This window comes from Pelophylax lessonae (genome assembly GCF_965119305.1).
Source record: "Pelophylax lessonae genome assembly, chromosome: 5".
Classification (NCBI taxonomy): Eukaryota; Metazoa; Chordata; class Amphibia; order Anura; family Ranidae; genus Pelophylax; species Pelophylax lessonae.
The window spans coordinates 283,433,064-283,452,142 of record NC_138772.1 but is presented as its reverse complement, the minus strand read 5'-3'; positions in this window follow the sequence as shown (position 1 = coordinate 283,452,142).

The following is a 19,079-nucleotide window of genomic DNA, read 5'->3' as shown; positions in this document are numbered from 1 at the left end:
ACTCGGCATAAGATCATCTTTTAAAGTTTACCAAACAAATTGGAATTATATAGTGTATTTGTGCAATAAATTTAAAAAAATGTATTTATTTTGCAGAAATTGCGTTTGGAAAATCTGTGCGCAAATACCGTGTGACAAAACAATTTGAAACATTCACCATTTTATTCTATAGGGCCTCTGCTTTAAAGAAATATATAATGTTTGGGGGTTCAAAGTAATTTTCTAGTAAAAAAAAAATATTTTTTCCTGTAAACAAAAAGTCACAGAAAAGGCTTGGTTTTCAAGTGGTTAGAAGAGTGGGTGATGTGTGGCTAAGATTGAGCATAAAATGCCGGGACAGTTCAAACACCCCCCAAATGACCCCTTTTTTAAAAGTAGACACCCAAAGCTATTTGCTGATAGGCATATTGAGTCCATGGAGTATTTTATATTTTGTCCTAAGTTTCGGGAAGGTGACAATTTGTTATTTTTTTTTGTTTTTTTTTTTTACAGAAAGTTGTCACTAAATGATATATCGCTCACGCATGCCATGGGAATATGTGAAATGACACCCCAAAATACATTCTGCTGCTTCTCCTGAGTACAGGGATACCACATGTGTGAGACTTTTTGGGAGCCTAGCTGTGTACGCAACCCCGAAAACCAATCCCCAGCTTCAGGTTTTCTAATGGAGTAAATTGCTGATTTTACCACTGCGCTACCTGTCACAGTTTCAGAGGCCTTTGCAAAGTAGACACTCCAAGCTATTAGCTGAGAGGCATGGTGAGTCCATGGAATAGTTTATATTTTGCCACAAGTTTCGGGAAAATTATTATTATTTTTTTTTGTTTTTTTTTTACACAAAGTTGTCAGTAAATTATATAATGCTCACACATGCCATGGGTATATGTGAAATGACACCCCAAAATGCATTTTGCTGCTTCTCCTGAGTACAGGGATACCCCATGTGTGAGACTTTTTGGCAGTCTAGCCGCGTACAGGACCCGGAAAACCAATCCGCACCTTCTGGCTTTCTAAGGGCATAAATTGTTGATCTCACTCCTTACTACCTATCACACTTTTGAAGTCCATGAAATACCAAGATGGCACAAACTCCCCCCAAATGATCCCATTTTGCAAAGTAGACACTCCAATCTACTTGCTGAGAGGCATGGTGAGTATTTTGCAGCTCTTATTTTTTTTGGAAAATGAAGAAAAAACAGGAAAATGCATTTTTTCCCTCTTTTTTCAATTTCCAAAACTTTGTGACCAAAAGTGAGATCTGCAAAACACTCAACATGCCTCTCTGCAAATAGCTTAGGGTGTCTACTTTCCGAAAAGGGGTCATTTGGGGGGAGTTGTGCTGTCTTGGCATTTCATGGCCTCCGAAACTGTGATAGGTAGTCAGGAGTAAAATCAACAATTTATGCCCTTGGAAAGCCTGAAAGTGGGGACTGGTTTTCGGGGTCCTGTACTCGGCTAGACTGCGAAAAAGTCTCACACATGGGGTATCCCTGTATTTAGGAGAAGCAGCAGAATGTATTTTGGGGTGTCATTTCACATCTACCCATGGCATGTGTGAGCAATATATCATTTACTGACAACTTTGTGTAAAAAAAAAGAAAAAGATATATATATTTCCCGGAACTTGTGGCAAAATATAAAATATTCCATGGACTCCCCATGCCTCTCAGCAAATAGCTTGGGGTGTCTACTTTCCAAAATGGGGTTATTTGGGGGGGTTTTGTGCTATCCTGGAATTTTAGGGCCTCCGAAACTGTGACACGTAGTGCAGAGGTGACATGCACAATTTACGCCATTAGAAAACCTGAGAGTGTTGATTGGTTTTCGCGGTCCTGTACACAGCTAGGCTCCCAAAAAGTCTCACACATGGGGCATCCCCATACTCAGGAGAAGCAGCAAAATGTATTTTGGGGTGTCATTCCACATATACCCATGTCATGTGTGAGAATATATCATTTCAATGACCACTTTGTGTTAAAAAAAAAAAAAAAAATTTTGTCATTTTTCAAACACCTGTGACAAAAAAATGAAATATTCAATGAGCTCAACGTGCCTCTCAGAACATTCCTTAGGATGTATACTTTCCAAAAAGTGGTAGTTTGGGGGGGGTTTTGTACTGCCCTGCCATTTTAGCACTTCATGAAATGAGATAGGCAGTCAGAAATTAAAGCTGCGTAAATTTTAGTATTTACACCATAGTTTGTAGACGCTATAACTTTTGCGCAAACCAATAAAAATACGCTCATTGAATTTTTTTTGTCAAAGACATGTAGCTAAATATATTTAGGCCAAAAAAAAATGACATAAATTGAGTATATTGGATATTTTTTAAAAGACAAAGTTGAAAATGTCATTTTTTCGCAAAATTTTTGCTCTTTTTTTATTAATATCGCAAAAAATAAAAAGCGCAGAGGTGATCAAATACCACCAAAACAAAGCTCTGTCTGTGGTAAAAAAAGGACATAAATTTTGTTTGGGTACAGCATTGCATGACCGCGCAATTGTCAGTTAAAGTCACAAAGTGCCAAGTTGAAAAAAGGGGTCTGGTCAGGAAGGAGGTAAAATCTTCCGGGGCTTAAGCGGTTAACAGGTTTTTCGTGACAACATACACAATTTGAAAGAATTTTCAAAAAACACTGGCCCCTCCTTAAAGATGACATCCTAAAATTTGTTTTACCTTCTAAACCCAATTTTATCTACACAAAACCCAAAACTCTTAGATTAAAATTAGCGCTTAATGTTGCCAATCCTTTTAAGATCAAGTAGGTTTTTTTAGTTGCGGTAGATGCATGATTTGCAAAACTTCAAAATATCGCAAGAGGAAAACCAGTGAATTTTATTCACACAGCTATAATAAAATGTTCATGATAAACAAGGTTGCACCTCTTCACATGTTACTTACCTACTCTCATGTCCCTGTGGTCTACAATATGTAGGAAGGACCACTTGGGAACTGAGAGTAAGGTTAAGAGAACATGTTCACAATATCAAGATAGGCTATAAGAAACATAGTCTGTCACACCATTTTAAATTAGTACACAATCAGGACCCTAGGGTCCTTACTTTTTGTGGTATTGACCGAGTGGAAGCTCACTGGAGGGGGGGCGACCTCAAAAAATCTATTTCTCAGAACGAAACCCAGTGGATCCAGCGCCTAGGTACACTCAAACCTATGGGACTTAACATTGACCTAGATTTAAACTGTTTTCTTTCTAATTAGTAATTCTAGGTTATTTCTGATTTATTTACCTCCAAACCTCTCTCCTGTTTTTCTACCAAACCTCTATATAGTTTTTATAGATATTGATATAAATATATTTTATAGTTTTCAAACACAATTTACTCACCATATCTTTGCCTATTAGGCTTATTCATTTAATACTGTTTTAATACCATTTTTGCTCATGTAGATATTAATATACAGTTTAGATTTATAGTATAAACACTTATTTATTCAATTGTAATTTTATATTTATTTATTTATGGTGTGATTTATATTCAATATATGATTTTATTATAATATTATCTATTTATCATTATCACATATATTCACATTCAGACATGTATTTATCACTTATGATGTGACATATGGTTTATTATCTTTATTTATTTAATATCACCATATTTTTATTATTAATTATTCATCACTTACACATATAAATTATAATTTATAAATTTTGATCTTAATCTTAATATATACATTTACTATTATTCACATATTATACTTATCACTATATGACTATTATCATTTATTCAACACTGATTAATATTCACATTTATATCTATTTATCACTTTATCACAGTGACCCTCTGCCGCCTGCTTTGGCTGAAATGTTGGTCTGCGGACCAAGCTTCCAAGAAGGTGCTGGCTTATCTTCTGTTTGTGGGGGATCGTCTGTTCGGAGTTTCCATGGAAGAAATCATTCAAGGTCTCGCTGGTGGTAAGAGCACACTGCTTCCGCAGAGCACAAAGGGCAGAGAGCCTCCACGCAAACGTGGTCCGGTGTTCTCAGTCCACAAGCGGCCCTTTCGTCCTACCCAGGACAAAGGTTCAAAACCCTCCCAAGCATTCCCAGGGGGTTCCAATAGACTCTGGGCTGGTAAGTCAAAAGCAGGTCCATCTGGCCCCGCAGACAAGCCCTCTTCGGCCTGAGGGGGAGCCCTCATCTAATCAGGAGTGGAGGGATGTCTTCACTTCTTTCCGGATTTTTTGGCCTCCATCGCCGTCAAGGACGCCTATCTCCATATCCCAATATATGGCGGGCATCAACGCTTCCTTCGCTTTGCTGTGGGAGAAGAAAATTGTAAATTTGTGGCTTTACCCTTTGGTCTCGCATCAGCTCCATGGGTATTCACGAAGGTGTTGGCGCTGGTGATCACCTTACTCAGACAGAGGGGAATTGCGGTGCTAGGATACCTGGACAACCTCTTTCTGCGAGCGGGGTCACGTTCTGTCTTACAGAACAATCTGGACATCACTGTGCAAACCTTACAAGAGTTCGGCTGGATGCTGAATTATCAGAAGTCAGCTCTGACTCCGTCCAACAGGTTGGATTATCTGGGGCTGACTCTGGATTCAGTCTCGGCTCGAGTGTTTCTTCCGGAGGAGAAGCTGCAAAAGTTGTAGCATGCGATTCAGCTTCTATTGTCCAACCGTGGGTCATCTCTTAGGACTTGCATGCAAGTGTTGGGGTTTATGGTTTCTACTTTAGAGGCGGTTCCATTTGGTCAGTTTCACACCAGACCTCTGCACAGGGAGATCCTGGCAAAATGGGACAAGAATCCTGGATCCCTGGACAATCTTATCAGGTTGACCCAGGGCACAAGGGGCGCCTTGCTGTGGTGGCTCCACTCCCCTTCACTTCATCTGGGGAAATCCTTCCTTCTCTTATACTGGACAGTGATTTCCACAGATGCCAGTTTCTCCAGGTGGGGAGGTAGCTGGGCATGCACTCAGCCAAGGGTGTTTGGACTCGGGGGGGGGGGGGGGGGGGATCCATTCTGCCAATCATCCTGGAAATCCAGGCAATCAGACTTTCTGTCCCAGTGGACGGATCGTCTACAAGGGTGTCCATTAAGGATTCAATTGGCCAACGCCACAGCCATGGCTTATGCTGATCATCAAGGGGGCACGAAGAGTGGCCTTGCAGCCAAAGAAGGTGGACAGAATGACATGTTCCAGCCCTCTCTGCTGTGCACAATCCAGGGGTGGAAAATTGGCAGGCGGACTATCTCAGTCCAGGCGAATGGTCTCTCCAGCCGGAGGTGTTTCAACAATTTGCCGCCGGTGGGAGACTACCGATGGGGATATACTGGCTTTCTCATCTCAACAGGAAGGTTCAGAGGTTCGTAGCAAGATCTCGAGACCCCTTGGCAGACGCTGTGGTGGTCCCCTGGGGTCAGTATCATCTAATTTATGCCTGCCCTCCATTACAGCTCCTGCCAAGACTCCTGCGCAGGCTCTAGGCAGAAGGGAACCCAATGATCTTGGTGGCTCCACACTGGCCTCGTCGATTGGTCCCCGATGCTCCTTGGCGACTTCCGCTCATAGAAGATTTGTTGTCTCAAGGACCGATCTTTCATCCTGCTTTACAGCTGCTGGCTTTAATAGCCTGGCTATTGAAAGCCAGGTACTGAAGGATAGAGGATTGTCGGATTTGGTACTCTACTAAGAGCAAGAAAATTTACTTCCCAAAAGATTTATCATTGGGTTTGGAAGGCGTATTATACTTGGTGTGGGGCTCGGGGTGTCTCCCCGTGGGCCTTCTAGATAGCGCGCCTGCTGGAATTTCTACAAGTGGGTCTAGAGAAGCGCTTAGCTCTGGGCATCATTAAGGGCCAGTTTTCTGCGTTGGCAATTTTTTTCCAACACCCCTATTAACCTTGAACTCCTTGGTTCATACTTTTGTGCAAGGGGTTCGCCATGTGGCCCCTCCTGTGAGATCCCCGGTGCCTCCGTGGGATCTAAATTCTTCAAAAATCACCTTTTGAGAATATTCGCAAGATTCCCTTATTGACACTCTCACAGAAGGTGGCCTTCCTGGTGGCCATTACTTCGGCACGCAGGGTTTCTGAATTGGCTGCGTTGTCCTGTCGGTAACCTTATCTGGTGGTTCTTTGTCCCTGTCAGTCATTCCTTCCTAAGGTCGTCTCGGGGTTCCATTTGAATGAGGGCACTGTGTTGCCTTCACTGTGTCCTAATCCAAGACATCCAAAAGAGATGGCATGAACCATATCCAAGGAATGTAAGGCAATCAGGGTGTACCTGGCGGCGACTGAGACTATTCGTAAATCGGATTCCTTATTTGTATTTACGGATGGACTTCATAAGGGGCAGGCTGTCTGTGTCTGCTGTGCCTATTTCCAGATGAATCAGGCAGACGGTGGCACAGGTCTACTCCATTAAGGGTCAGGTCCCTCCTTACCCTGTCGAGGTGCATTCTACAAGGGTGCTTAGTGCCTCCTGAGCCTTCCGTCACCAGGCGTCGGTGGTCCAGGTGTGCAAGGTGGCTACCTGGTCGTCCGTGAATACATTCAACAAATTTCACAAGGTGGAGGTCCTGGCATCTGAGGATGCTGCTTTTGGCCGCAAAGTTTTGCAGGCCGCTGTTGTGGAGGCTGCTGCCTCATGAGGGTGTTTTTTTTTTTTTTTGCCCCAGTTGGTGAGCCCTAGTTGTTCCACGTTGGGCTCCTTGATACCTGCTTGGCTATTTTTCAGTTAGCTATTTTTTTGTTAAAATTTTGCTGTGTGCCCACCCCTCGAGATGTCCTAAAGCAGTGTCATCATAACGGTCAATGAAGATATGAAGCTGTGTCCGTCAATGAACAAAAGTGAGAACTGGATTTTTGTCCTACCGTAAAATCCTATTATCTGATGTTGTGACGGACACAGCACCCAGCCCTCTGTGGAGTTGGGTTATGTATTCTTCTGACACTGCTTGTTACACGACTGAGATCCTACAGCCGGAAGTTGGAGTATACTCCCTGGAACTGCCAATTGGCGTAGTCAAAGCCTTGTTAACCCTTTTTCCACCTAGTATCCTACTCCTAGGAAGAGCAGCATAACCCAACGGTCAATGAAGATATGAAGCTGTGTCCATCAATGAACATCAGAGAAAAAGTATTTTACGATTAGACAAAAATACAGTTATTGCTCACAAATGCCATGGCTATATGTGGAATGACACCCCAAAATACATTCTGCTGGTTCTCCTGAGTACAGGGATACCACATGTGTGAGACCTTTGGAGCATAACTGTGTACAGGACCCTGAAAACCGATCACCGCCTACAGGTTTTCTAAGGGCGTAAATTGCTTATTTTACTTCCTCACTACCTATCACAGTTTCGAAGGCTCTGAAATGTCAAGATAGTGCAACACTCCCCCGTCCCCCAAATAACCCCATATTGGAAAGCACACCCTCCAGGCCATTTGCTGAGAGGCATGTTGAGTCCTTGGAATATTTTATATTTTGCCACAAACATCAGGAAAATGCCAAATAAATAAATAAATAAATAAATATATATATATATATATATATATATATATATATATATATATATATATATATATATATATATTTTTTTTTTTTTACCCAAAGTTGTCACTTAAACACTCCATGGTTATATGTTAAATGACACCCCAAAATACATTCTGCTGCTTCTCCTGAGTACTGGGATACTGCATGTGAAAGACTTTTCGGCAGTCTAGCCTGACCCCGAAAACCAACCACTGCCTTCAGGCTTTCTAAGAGTGTAAATTGTTGATTTCACTCCCTGCCATTTTAGCACTTCAGGAAATTAGATAGGCAGTCAGAAAGTAAAAGCTGCATAAAGTCCAGTATGTACACCATAGTTTGTAGACGCTAACAGTGCATATTATAGCACTGATTACTGTAGTAAAGTCACTGGCCCCCTCAAAACTGTCAAGTGTCAGTTTGGTGTCCGATCTTTCCGCCGCACTGTCGAAGTCCCGCTAAAAATCACTGATCGCCGCCATTACTAGTAAAAAAAAAAAAGAAAATTGTAAATGCCATAAATTTATCCCGTAGTTTGTAGACGCAATAACTTTTGGGATTTTTTTACCAAAAATTTGTGGCAGAATACATATTGGTCTAAAATGATGAAAGAAAATTTAGATTTTTTACGTTTTTTTTTTTTATTGGCTGTGTTGTATAGCAGAAAGTAAAAATATTTGTTTTTTACAGAATTGTCACTATTTTTTTGTTCATAGCGCAAAAAGTAAAAACCACAGAGGTGATCAAACACCACCAAAACAAAGTTATTTTTTGGGGGAAAAAAAGGCCCATGCAATTGTCAGTTAAAGTGATGCAGTGCCGTATCACAAAAAAATGGCCTGGTCATTAAAGGGGTAAAATCTTCCGGTCCAGAAGTGGTTAACAAATACACAAGACAGATGGCAGAAAAAAAAAAAGCCAAAACCTTTTAAAAAGCAGTGTCGTTCATAGGCAACTGTTAAAGTCTGCATCGGTTCAGGGTGCACAGGATCCTGCTACTTCAAAAAAAATGGAGGACAGCCAAAAAACTACTAGTTAGGGCACACAAGGATGAACGCATTGATCTTGTGCAATAAAATAGTTACATTTATTAAGTTAAAAGCAAAGCGTTCCAGCTTCAACATCATACATCATCCCAGAGAGAGATGGTCAGATGCATCCCAAAAGCGAAAAATGAAATAGTTGGTATGTAGAAAAGTATTAGTGTAGCGATATGTCCCAAGAGGTCCACTTTATTTATTTTTTTTTAAATGTGCATATTATCAAAGCGAGTATGAGGGATACACTCTGGAAGTTTAATCTGTTCCATTCTATTTAATACCTGTGGCCAGGGAATGAACATGAAGCACCAATTAAATGCTATTGTCCAATCGATGGAGCTGAAAAGGGTATGAATCAATCTTGTTCTAGGGGTGGGTATATCTGGAATAGGTGTAAATAGGCACATCTGAGGTGTTAAATAAATTGTTTTACCCATTCATTTCTCAATTTTTGTGGTTGTTTGTTGCCAAATAATACGTTTCAGGTATTTGCAGTTGAAATTGCGTTGATCTGGGATTTTACCCCTAAAACACCCGGGAGATGTTGATGGGTAGAAGGAATTTTATTAGAGGTTAAATACCATCTGGTATGTAGCTTAATAGCCAATTTGCGGATATTCAACGGATATTGTTTGGGTACATTTTTGAAGGTCTTGTACCATGATCTCCCAAGTATCTGATGAAAAGTCCATTTTCCATTGAAGTATTGGTTTTGACTTTTCTGGAAAGGAAAATTAATTTAAACAGTGATATATATGAGAGATAAGTCCCTTATCTCTTTTGGTGAGTATAAGCATATTTGTTAAATTGTGAAAAGGGAGTTTGTAAAGCAGGAGAATAATTTTTTTGAAAAAAGTTCTCCATTGGAGTATAATTTGACAGTTCTGATGATGGAAGATTATAATCGGCTTGCAGATCAATAAATGTGTGGAATTTGTTGTTTAGAGTAAGGGATTTTAACCTCCTCCCACCCGGCCACTGCACCGGGTGGGAGCTTCCTCCTTCTGAGTAGACATTCCTAAACGACCTTCAGAAGGAGCGAGATTGTGCAGCCATTGTAACAGCGATCGTCTCTGTGTATCCTCCCACAGAGCCTGTAGGTGAGGAGAACACTGATCACCCAGCTAGTGTCCCCAACACAGTGAAAAAACACCTGTCACACATCTGTCCCAGTACAATAATCTGTATAGATTATTATATTCTTTAAGTATATAAACAGTAAGAAAGTAAACAGTAAGAAAGCGAGGCCAGAACACATTGGCCCCATAAAAGACGATAAGGGAGTTTTGGCCACAGTGGACAGGGAAAAGGCGGTAGTGTTAAATAAATTCTTCTCTTCAGTCTTCACAAAAGAATCGGGGGGGCTACACTAACCCAGCTTGTAAGGCCAAACTAAACAACACACCTCAGGAAATACCGCCATGGCTAACAGAAGATAGACTTAGAACTAAACTAGAGAAACTTAACATAAATAAATCACTGGGACCGGATGGCTTGCACCCGAGGGTTCTTAAAGAGCTCAGCCAGGTTATTGCCAGACCATTATTCTTGATCTTTAAGGATAGTTTACAGACGGGTATGGTACCAGCTGATTGGAAAAAAGCCAATGTGGTACCAATATTTAAAAAGGGGCCGAGATATATCCCCGGTAACTATAGGCCGGTCAACCTAACATCAGTAGTCTGCAAGATTTTGTAGGGGATGTTAAGGGACCACATACAAGACTTTAGTAATGAAAACAGTATTATTAGTAGTAATCAGCATGGATTCATGAAAAATCATTCTTGCCAAACCAATCTTTTAACCTTCTATGATGAAGTGAGCTGCCACCTAGATAAAGGTAAGCCTGTGGATGTGGTGTACCTGGACTTCGCAAAGGCCTTTGACACCGTTCCCCACAAACGCTTACTGTTCAAACTAAGGAAGGTAGGTATGGACCATAAGGTGAGTACCTGGATAGAGAACTGGCTCCAGGGGAGGTTGCAAAGGGTGGTGATTAATGGAGAGTACTCGGATTGGGCGGGTGTGGAAAGCGGGGTCCCCCAGGGTTCTGTCCTGGGGCCAATCCTGTTTAATTTATTCATAAATGATCTAGAGGAGGGGATATCGAGCAAAATCTCAGTATTTGCGGAAGATACTAAACTAAGCATGCCAATATCTTCTGGGCAGGATGTGGAAACCTTACAAGCGGACCTGAACAAAATTATGGGGTGGGCAACTACATGGCAGATGAGGTTCAATGTTGAAAAATGTAAAGTAATGCACCTGGGTGCCAGAAACCAGAAAGCAAGCTACTCACTGGGGGGGGGGGGACCTCTGGGTGAGTCTAGGATGGAAAAGGACCTGGGGGTACTGGTAGATAACAGGCTTGGCAGTGGCATGCAATGCCAAGCCGCTGCAAGCAAAGCCAACAGAATACTGGGATGTATAAGAAAGGAGATTCACTCCAGAAATAAAGAGATCATTCTCCCACTATACAAGACTCTGGTCCGGCCACAGCTGGAGTATGCTGTCCAGTTCTGGGCAGTGGTCCTCAGGAAGGATATGCTGGAACTGGAGAAAGTCCAGAGAAGGGCAACAAAAATAATTAGGGGAGGAAAGACTACAGGCACTGAATTTATTCTCTCTGGAGAAGAGACGATTGAGGGGGGATATGATATCAATGTACAAATATTGTACTGGAAACCCTAGCATATGGAAAAACCCATTCAGAGAAAGGAAATACAATAAGACGCGTGGCCACTCACTAAAACTAGAGGAAAGGCGGTTTAACCTTAAAATACGCAGGGGGTTCTTCACTGTAAGAGCAGTAAGGATGTGGAATTCTCTTCCGCAAACAGTTGTATCAGCAGGGAGCATTGATAGTTTCAAAAAACTATTAGATGGGCACCTTAAAGACCACAACATACAGGGGTGTACAATGTGTGGTTAACAGTAGACACACACACACATCATAGGTTGAACTGGATGGACTGATGTCTTTTTTCAACCTCACTAACTATTAGGGTTGAGCGGACACCTAGATGTCCGTGTTCGACGGGTTCGGCCGAACTTTAAAAAAAAGTCCGGGTCCGTGTCCCGGACTTTTACCGAACTTTTCCCGGACACCGAACCCCATTGAAGTCAATGGGGACCCGAACTTTAAGGCACTAAAATGGCTCTAAAACACCAAAGGAAAGGGCTAGAGTGCTGCAAATGGCAGCAAAACGTAATTAAGAGCATGGCATGTGCTCTGCAAACAAATGTGGATAGGGAAATAACTTAAAACAACAAAAAAAAACAGAAAAATAAAACAATGTTCTTCTTCATCTCTAAAGGACGAGGCCCATATGGAGTAGGAGGGAGGTTGAGGTGGTGGTGGATGTGGCGGTGACATAGGCATGCGCACAGGGTGTGCCGGGTGTGCCTGGGCACACCCTAATCACCTAGGGCACATAGCATTGCCAGTGAGGAGATGGGAAAGATCTCCCTCGGACCTGCTCTGCTCTATTTCTCTTTGCCTACAGGTACATGGCCCCGATACATTACTCTCCCTGCTGGCAAACACATGCATGTGTATTTCAACTTTGGGGTGCACACCTTAATGCAATAGGCTGCGCACACCTATGGGCGGTGTAGGTGGAAGCGGCGGTGGAGGAGGACCAGGGCCGGATTAAGAGCATCATGGGCTTGGTGCTGAGGATTTTGAAGGGCCTTAAGGGCCGTGCCTTGCCATGCACCCAGAGGAGGAAGGGTGCAGCCATGCATGCCTAATTCAACATGGGATGCTGTCTCTGAAGCCCATAAACACATCCATGCATCGGCAACTGTCCCTCCTTGTCCGGCCTTCGCGCTGTGTGGGGAGGTTCTGAGGGTGCTGCCTGGGGAAGCGAGCATAGAAGCCAGACTTCTGTGTTTACAAGTGACAGAAGAGCGGTAACAGTGAATATGGCCAACCCGGGGCCTATATAAAAGGTAGGGGCCTGGAGCTGCAGCTCCAATAGCCCCTACGTTAATCTGGCCCTGAGGAGGAGGACGAGGTAGCCAACACTGCTTCTTTTCACAAATTTTAGATGAGGGTACACCCCAAAAGAGTGAGAAAGAGCAAAAATGGAACAATGGGTGGGTAAGGTCGGTATCCATTGCTATTCTGCACAAGGTACGGAAAAGTCCCGTGGGATTCATGCCTGGTTCATTTTAATGAACGTGAGCTTGTCCACATTGTCTCTGGACAGGCGGCTGCGCTTGTCTGTTATAACGCCCCCAGCCGTGCTAAATACCCGTTCAGATAATACACTGGCTGCAGGGCACGCCAGCACCTCCAAGGCGTAAAGGGCAAGCTCAGGCCATGTGCCCAATTTGGAGACCCAGAAGTTGAAGGGGGCAGACCCCTCATTCACTACATGTAGGCGTGTGCACACATACTGCTCCACCATGTTGGTAAAATGCTGCCTCCTGCTAAGACGTTCCATCTGAGCTGCTGGTGCTGCTGTTTGTTGTGGCGTGCTGACAAAGCTTTTCCACATTTCGGCCATGCTAACCCTGCCTTCTGAGGTGCTGGCGGTGCCCTGGTTGCATTGGCGACCTCCTCCTCCTCCTCCTCCTCCTCTGCCTTGTGCTTCCACTGCGGCCCCGCTGTCAGATGGGAATGCCAGCAGCATGGCGTCTACCAGCGTGCGCTTGTACTCGCGCATCTTGCGATCGCGCTCCAGTGAGTGAATTAAGGACAGTACGTTGTCCTTGTAACGGGGATCCAGCAGCGTGGCCACCCAGTAATCAGCACAAGTTAGAATGTGGGCAACTCGGCGGTCGTTGTGGAGACACTGCAGCATGTAATCGCTCATGTGTGCCAGGCTGCCCAGAGGCAACGAAAGGCTGTCCTCTGTGGGAGGTGTATCGTCCGTGTCCTCTGTATCCCCCCAGCCACGCACCAGTGAGGAGGAGTATGGAACAGGCAGCACCCTCAAATCTTCAGAAGTATGAGATGAACCCCAAAAACTTGGAAAGGTGGATCTCACACGTACCGACACAGACTATCACGCAATTTAATTGATCCCCAAAGGTTTTAATTGAATAGCGGAATAGAAAATATGATCAAAAAGAAAGTGTATGTATCTCACACGTACACCACCACACTAGGCCCCAATTACTATTGTTTGTACCCCTAAAAGGATGGTTGAGCAGTAGGAGGAGGAGTATGGAACAGGCAGCACCCTCAAATCTTCAGAAGTATGAGATGAACCCCAAAAACTTGGAAAGGTGGATCTCACACGTACCGACACAAACTATCACGCAATTTAATTGATCCCCAAAGGTTTTAATTGAATAGCGGAATAGAAAATATGATCAAAAAGAAAGTGTATGTATCTCACACGTACACCACCACACTAGGCCCCAATTACTATTGTTTGTACCCCTAAAAGGATGGTTGAGGAGTAGGAGGAGGAGTATGGAACAGGCAGCACCCTCAAATATTCAGAAGAATGAGATGAACCCCAAAAACTTGGAAAGGTGGATCTCACACGTACCGACACAGACTATCACGCAATTTAATTGATCCCCAAAGGTTTTAATTGAATAGCGGAATAGAAAATATGATCAAAAAGAAAGTGTATGTATCTCACACGTACACCACCACACTAGGCCCCAATTACTATTGTTTGTACCCCTAAAAGGATGGTTGAGCAGTAGGAGGAGGAGTATGGAACAGGCAGCACCCTCAAATCTTCAGAAGTATGAGATGAACCCCAAAAACTTGGAAAGGTGGATCTCACACGTACCGACACAAACTATCACGCAATTTAATTGATCCCCAAAGGTTTTAATTGAATAGCGGAATAGAAAATATGATCAAAAAGAAAGTGTATGTATCTCACACGTACACCACCACACTAGGCCCCAATTACTATTGTTTGTACCCCTAAAAGGATGGTTGAGCAGTAGGAGGAGGAGTATGGAACAGGCAGCACCCTCAAATCTTCAGAAGTATGAGATGAACCCCAAAAACTTGGAAAGGTGGATCTCACACGTACCGACACAGACTATCACGCAATTTAATTGATCCCCAAAGGTTTTAATTGAATAGCGGAATAGAAAATATGATCAAAAAGAAAGTGTATGTATCTCACACGTACACCACCACACTAGGCCCCAATTACTATTGTTTGTACCCCTAAAAGGATGGTTGAGCAGTAGGAGGAGGAGTATGGAACAGGCAGCACCCTCAAATCTTCAGAAGTATGAGATGAACCCCAAAAACTTGGAAAGGTGGATCTCACACGTACCGACACAGACTATCACGCAATTTAATTGATCCCCAAAGGTTTTAATTGAATAGCGGAATAGAAAATATGATCAAAAAGAAAGTGTATGTATCTCACACGTACACCACTACACTAGGCCCCAATTACTATTGTTTGTACCCCTAAAAGGATGGTTGAGGAGTAGGAGGAGGAGTATGGAACAGGCAGCACCCTCAAATCTTCAGAAGTATGAGATGAACCCCAAAAACTTGGAAAGGTGGATCTCACACGTACCGACACAGACTATCACGCAATTTAATTGATCCCCAAAGGTTTTAATTGAATAGCGGAATAGAAAATATGATCAAAAAGAAAGTGTATGTATCTCACACGTACACCACCACACTAGGCCCCAATTACTATTGTTTGTACCCCTAAAAGGATGGTTGAGGAGTAGGAGGAGGAGTATGGAACAGGCAGCACCCTCAAATCTTCAGAATTATGAGATGAACCCCAAAAACTTGGAAAGGTGGATCTCACACGTACCGACACAGACTATCACGCAATTTAATTGATCCCCAAAGGTTTTAATTGAATAGCGGAATAGAAAATATGATCAAAAAGAAAGTGTATGTATCTCACACGTACACCACCACACTAGGCCCCAATTACTATTGTTTGTACCCCTAAAAGGATGGTTGAGCAGTAGGAGGAGGAGTATGGAACAGGCAGCACCCTCAAATCTTCAGAAGTATGAGAGGAACCCCAAAAACTTGGAAAGGTGGATCTCACACGTACCGACACAGACTATCACGCAATTTAATTGATCCCCAAAGGTTTTAATTGAATAGCGGAATAGAAAATATGATCAAAAAGAAAGTGTATGTATCTCACACGTACACCACCACACTAGGCCCCAATTACTATTGTTTGTACCCCTAAAAGGATGGTTGAGGAGTAGGAGGAGGAGTATGGAACAGGCAGCACCCTCAAATCTTCAGAAGTATGAGATGAACCCCAAAAACTTGGAAAGGTGGATCTCACACGTACCGACACAGACTATCACGCAATTTAATTGATCCCCAAAGGTTTTAATTGAATAGCGGAATAGAAAATATGATCAAAAAGAAAGTGTATGTATCTCACACGTACACCACCACACTAGGCCCCAATTACTATTGTTTGTACCCCTAAAAGGATGGTTGAGGAGTAGGAGGAGGAGTATGGAACAGGCAGCACCCTCAAATCTTCAGAAGTATGAGATGAACCCCAAAAACTTGGAAAGGTGGAACTCACACGTACCGACACAGACTATCACGCAATTTAATTGATCCCCAAAGGTTTTAATTGAATAGCGGAATAGAAAATATGATCAAAAAGAAAGTGTATGTATCTCACACGTACACCACCACACTAGGCCCCAATTACTATTGTTTGTACCCCTAAAAGGATGGTTGAGCAGTAGGAGGAGGAGTATGGAACAGGCAGCACCCTCAAATCTTCAGAAGTATGAGATGAACCCCAAAAACTTGGAAAGGTGGATCTCACACGTACCGACACAGACTATCACGCGATTTAATTGATCCCCAAAGGATTTAATTGAATAGCGGAATAGAAAATATGATCAAAAAGAAAGTGTATGTATCTCACACGTACACCACCACACTAGGCCCCAATTACTATTGTTTGTACCCCTAAAAGGATGGTTGAGCAGTAGGAGGAGGAGTATGGAACAGGCAGCACCCTCAAATCTTCAGAAGTATGAGATGAACCCCAAAAACTTGGAAAGGTGGATCTCACACGTACCGACACAGACTATCACGCAATTTAATTGATCCCCAAAGGTTTTAATTGAATAGCGGAATAGAAAATATGATCAAAAAGAAAGTGTATGTATCTCACACGTACACCACCACACTAGGCCCCAATTACTATTGTTTGTACCCCTAAAAGGATGGTTGAGCAGTAGGAGGAGGAGTATGGAACAGGCAGCACCCTCAAATCTTCAGAAGTATGAGATTGTGTTCACTGCACCTCAAAAAGGATTTTGTTCACTGCACCCCACAAAGATTGTGTTCACTGCACCCTAAAAGGATTTTGTTCACTGCACCCCAAAAAGATTGTGTTCACTGTACCCCCCAAAGATTGTGTTCACTGCACCCCACAAAGATTCTGTTCCCTGTACCCCACAAAGATTGTGTTCACTGCACCCCACAAAGGATTTTGTTCACTGCACCCCAAAAAGATTGTGTTCACTGCACCCCAAAAAGGATGTTGTTCACTGCACCCCAAAAAGGATTTTGTTCACTGCACCCCAAAAAGATTGTGTTCACTGCACCCCACAAAGATTGTGTTCACTGCACCCCACAAAGGATTTTGTTCACTGCACCCCAAAAAGATTGTGTTCACTGTACCCCCCAAAGATTGTGTTCACTGCACCCCAGAAAAAGAAGTTTGTTCACTGTACCCCACAAAGATTGTGTTCACTGCACCCCACAAAGGATTTTGTTCACTGCACCCCAAAAAGATTGTGTTCACTGCACCCCACAAAGATTGTGTTCACTGCACCCCAAAAAGGATTTTGTTCACTGCACCCCAAAAAGGATTTTGTTCACTGCACCCCAAAAAGACTGTGTTCACTGCACCCCACAAAGATTGTGTTCACTGCACCCCACAAAGGATTTTGTTCACTGTACCCCAAAAAGATTGTGTTCACTGTACCCCCCCAAAGATTGTGTTCACTGCACCCCACAAAGGATTTTGTTCACTGCACCCCAAAAAGATTGTGTTCACTGTACCCCCCAAAGATTGTGTTCACTGCACCCCACAAAGATTCTGTTCACTGTACCCCACAAAGATTGTGTTCACTGCACCCCACAAAGGATTTTGTTCACTGCACCCCAAAAAGATTGTGTTCACTGCACCCCAAAAAGGATTTTGTTCACTGCACCCCAAAAAGGATGTTGTTCACTGCACCCCAAAAAGGATTTTGTTCACTGCACCCCAAAAAGATTGTGTTCACTGCACCCCACAAAGATTGTGTTCACTGCACCCCACAAAGGATTTTGTTCACTGCACCCCAAAAAGATTGTGTTCACTGCACCCCAAAAAGGATTTTGTTCACTGCACCCCAAAAAGGATGTTGTTCACTGCACCCCAAAAAGGATTTTGTTCACTCCACCCCAAAAAGATTGTGTTCACTGCACCCCACAAAGATTGTGTTCACTGCACCCCAAAAAGGATTTTGTTCACTGCACCCCAAAAAGATTGTGTTCACTGCACCCCACAAAGATTGTGTTCACTGCACCCCAAAAAGGATGTTGTTCACTGCACCCCAAAAAGGATTTTGTTCACTGCACCCCAAAAAGATTGTGTTCACTGCACCCCACAAAGATGGTGTTCACTGCACCCCACAAAGGATTTTGTTCACTGCACCCCAAAAAGATTGTGTTCACTGCACCCCAAAAAGGATGTTCACTGCACCCCAAAAAGGATTTTGTTCACTGCACCCCAAAAAGATTTTGTTCACTGCACCCCAAAAAGATTGTGTTCACTGCAGCCCAAAAAGATTGTGTTCACTGCAGCTCACACACAGAAAAATGGATGTGGATCACTGACACCTGCCTATCTCCTATCCCACACCACACAGCAATATCGATTGTAGTTTGTAGAACACAGTTTCCCTAAAATTCAGCAGCAGCAGCCTCTCCCTAACAGGATTGAGAAGAGATCGTAGATCAGGATTGAGTGCAGAGTCACCCCACCCCCCACACAGCAATATCGATTGTACTTTGTAGAAGACACTGACCCTATAATTCAGCAGACTCTATCCCTAAAATGCCTACAACTCGCCCTGCCTAAACACTCCGACCTGTCCCTCAATTCTATCCGGACACAAATGGTTTTTTCCTGCCTGTCTTTCCCTAATCAGCAGCCAGCACGTTGATGTGTGCTCTGTCCCTGATCTAAGCAGCAGAATGAAGACGCTGCGGCTGCCTGGAACTTATAAAGACTTGGTCACATGCTTCAGACGGCCAATCACAGCTACTGAGACATTTGCAGGCATGGCTGGGATGGTTTAAGGCACACCAGTTAAACGATTGTTGATTGGCTGTTGAAAGCCTGCCATGAAAAGAGCGCCAAAGCATGCAAAACCCGGAAATAAAACGACCGAACACGGATTTTTACCCGAACATACAGTAAAGTGTCCGTGTCCGTGTTCGGGTACAAAAAATCCAATTATTCGGTACGAACACGAATAATACAGTCCGTGTTCGCTCAACACTACTAACTATGTAA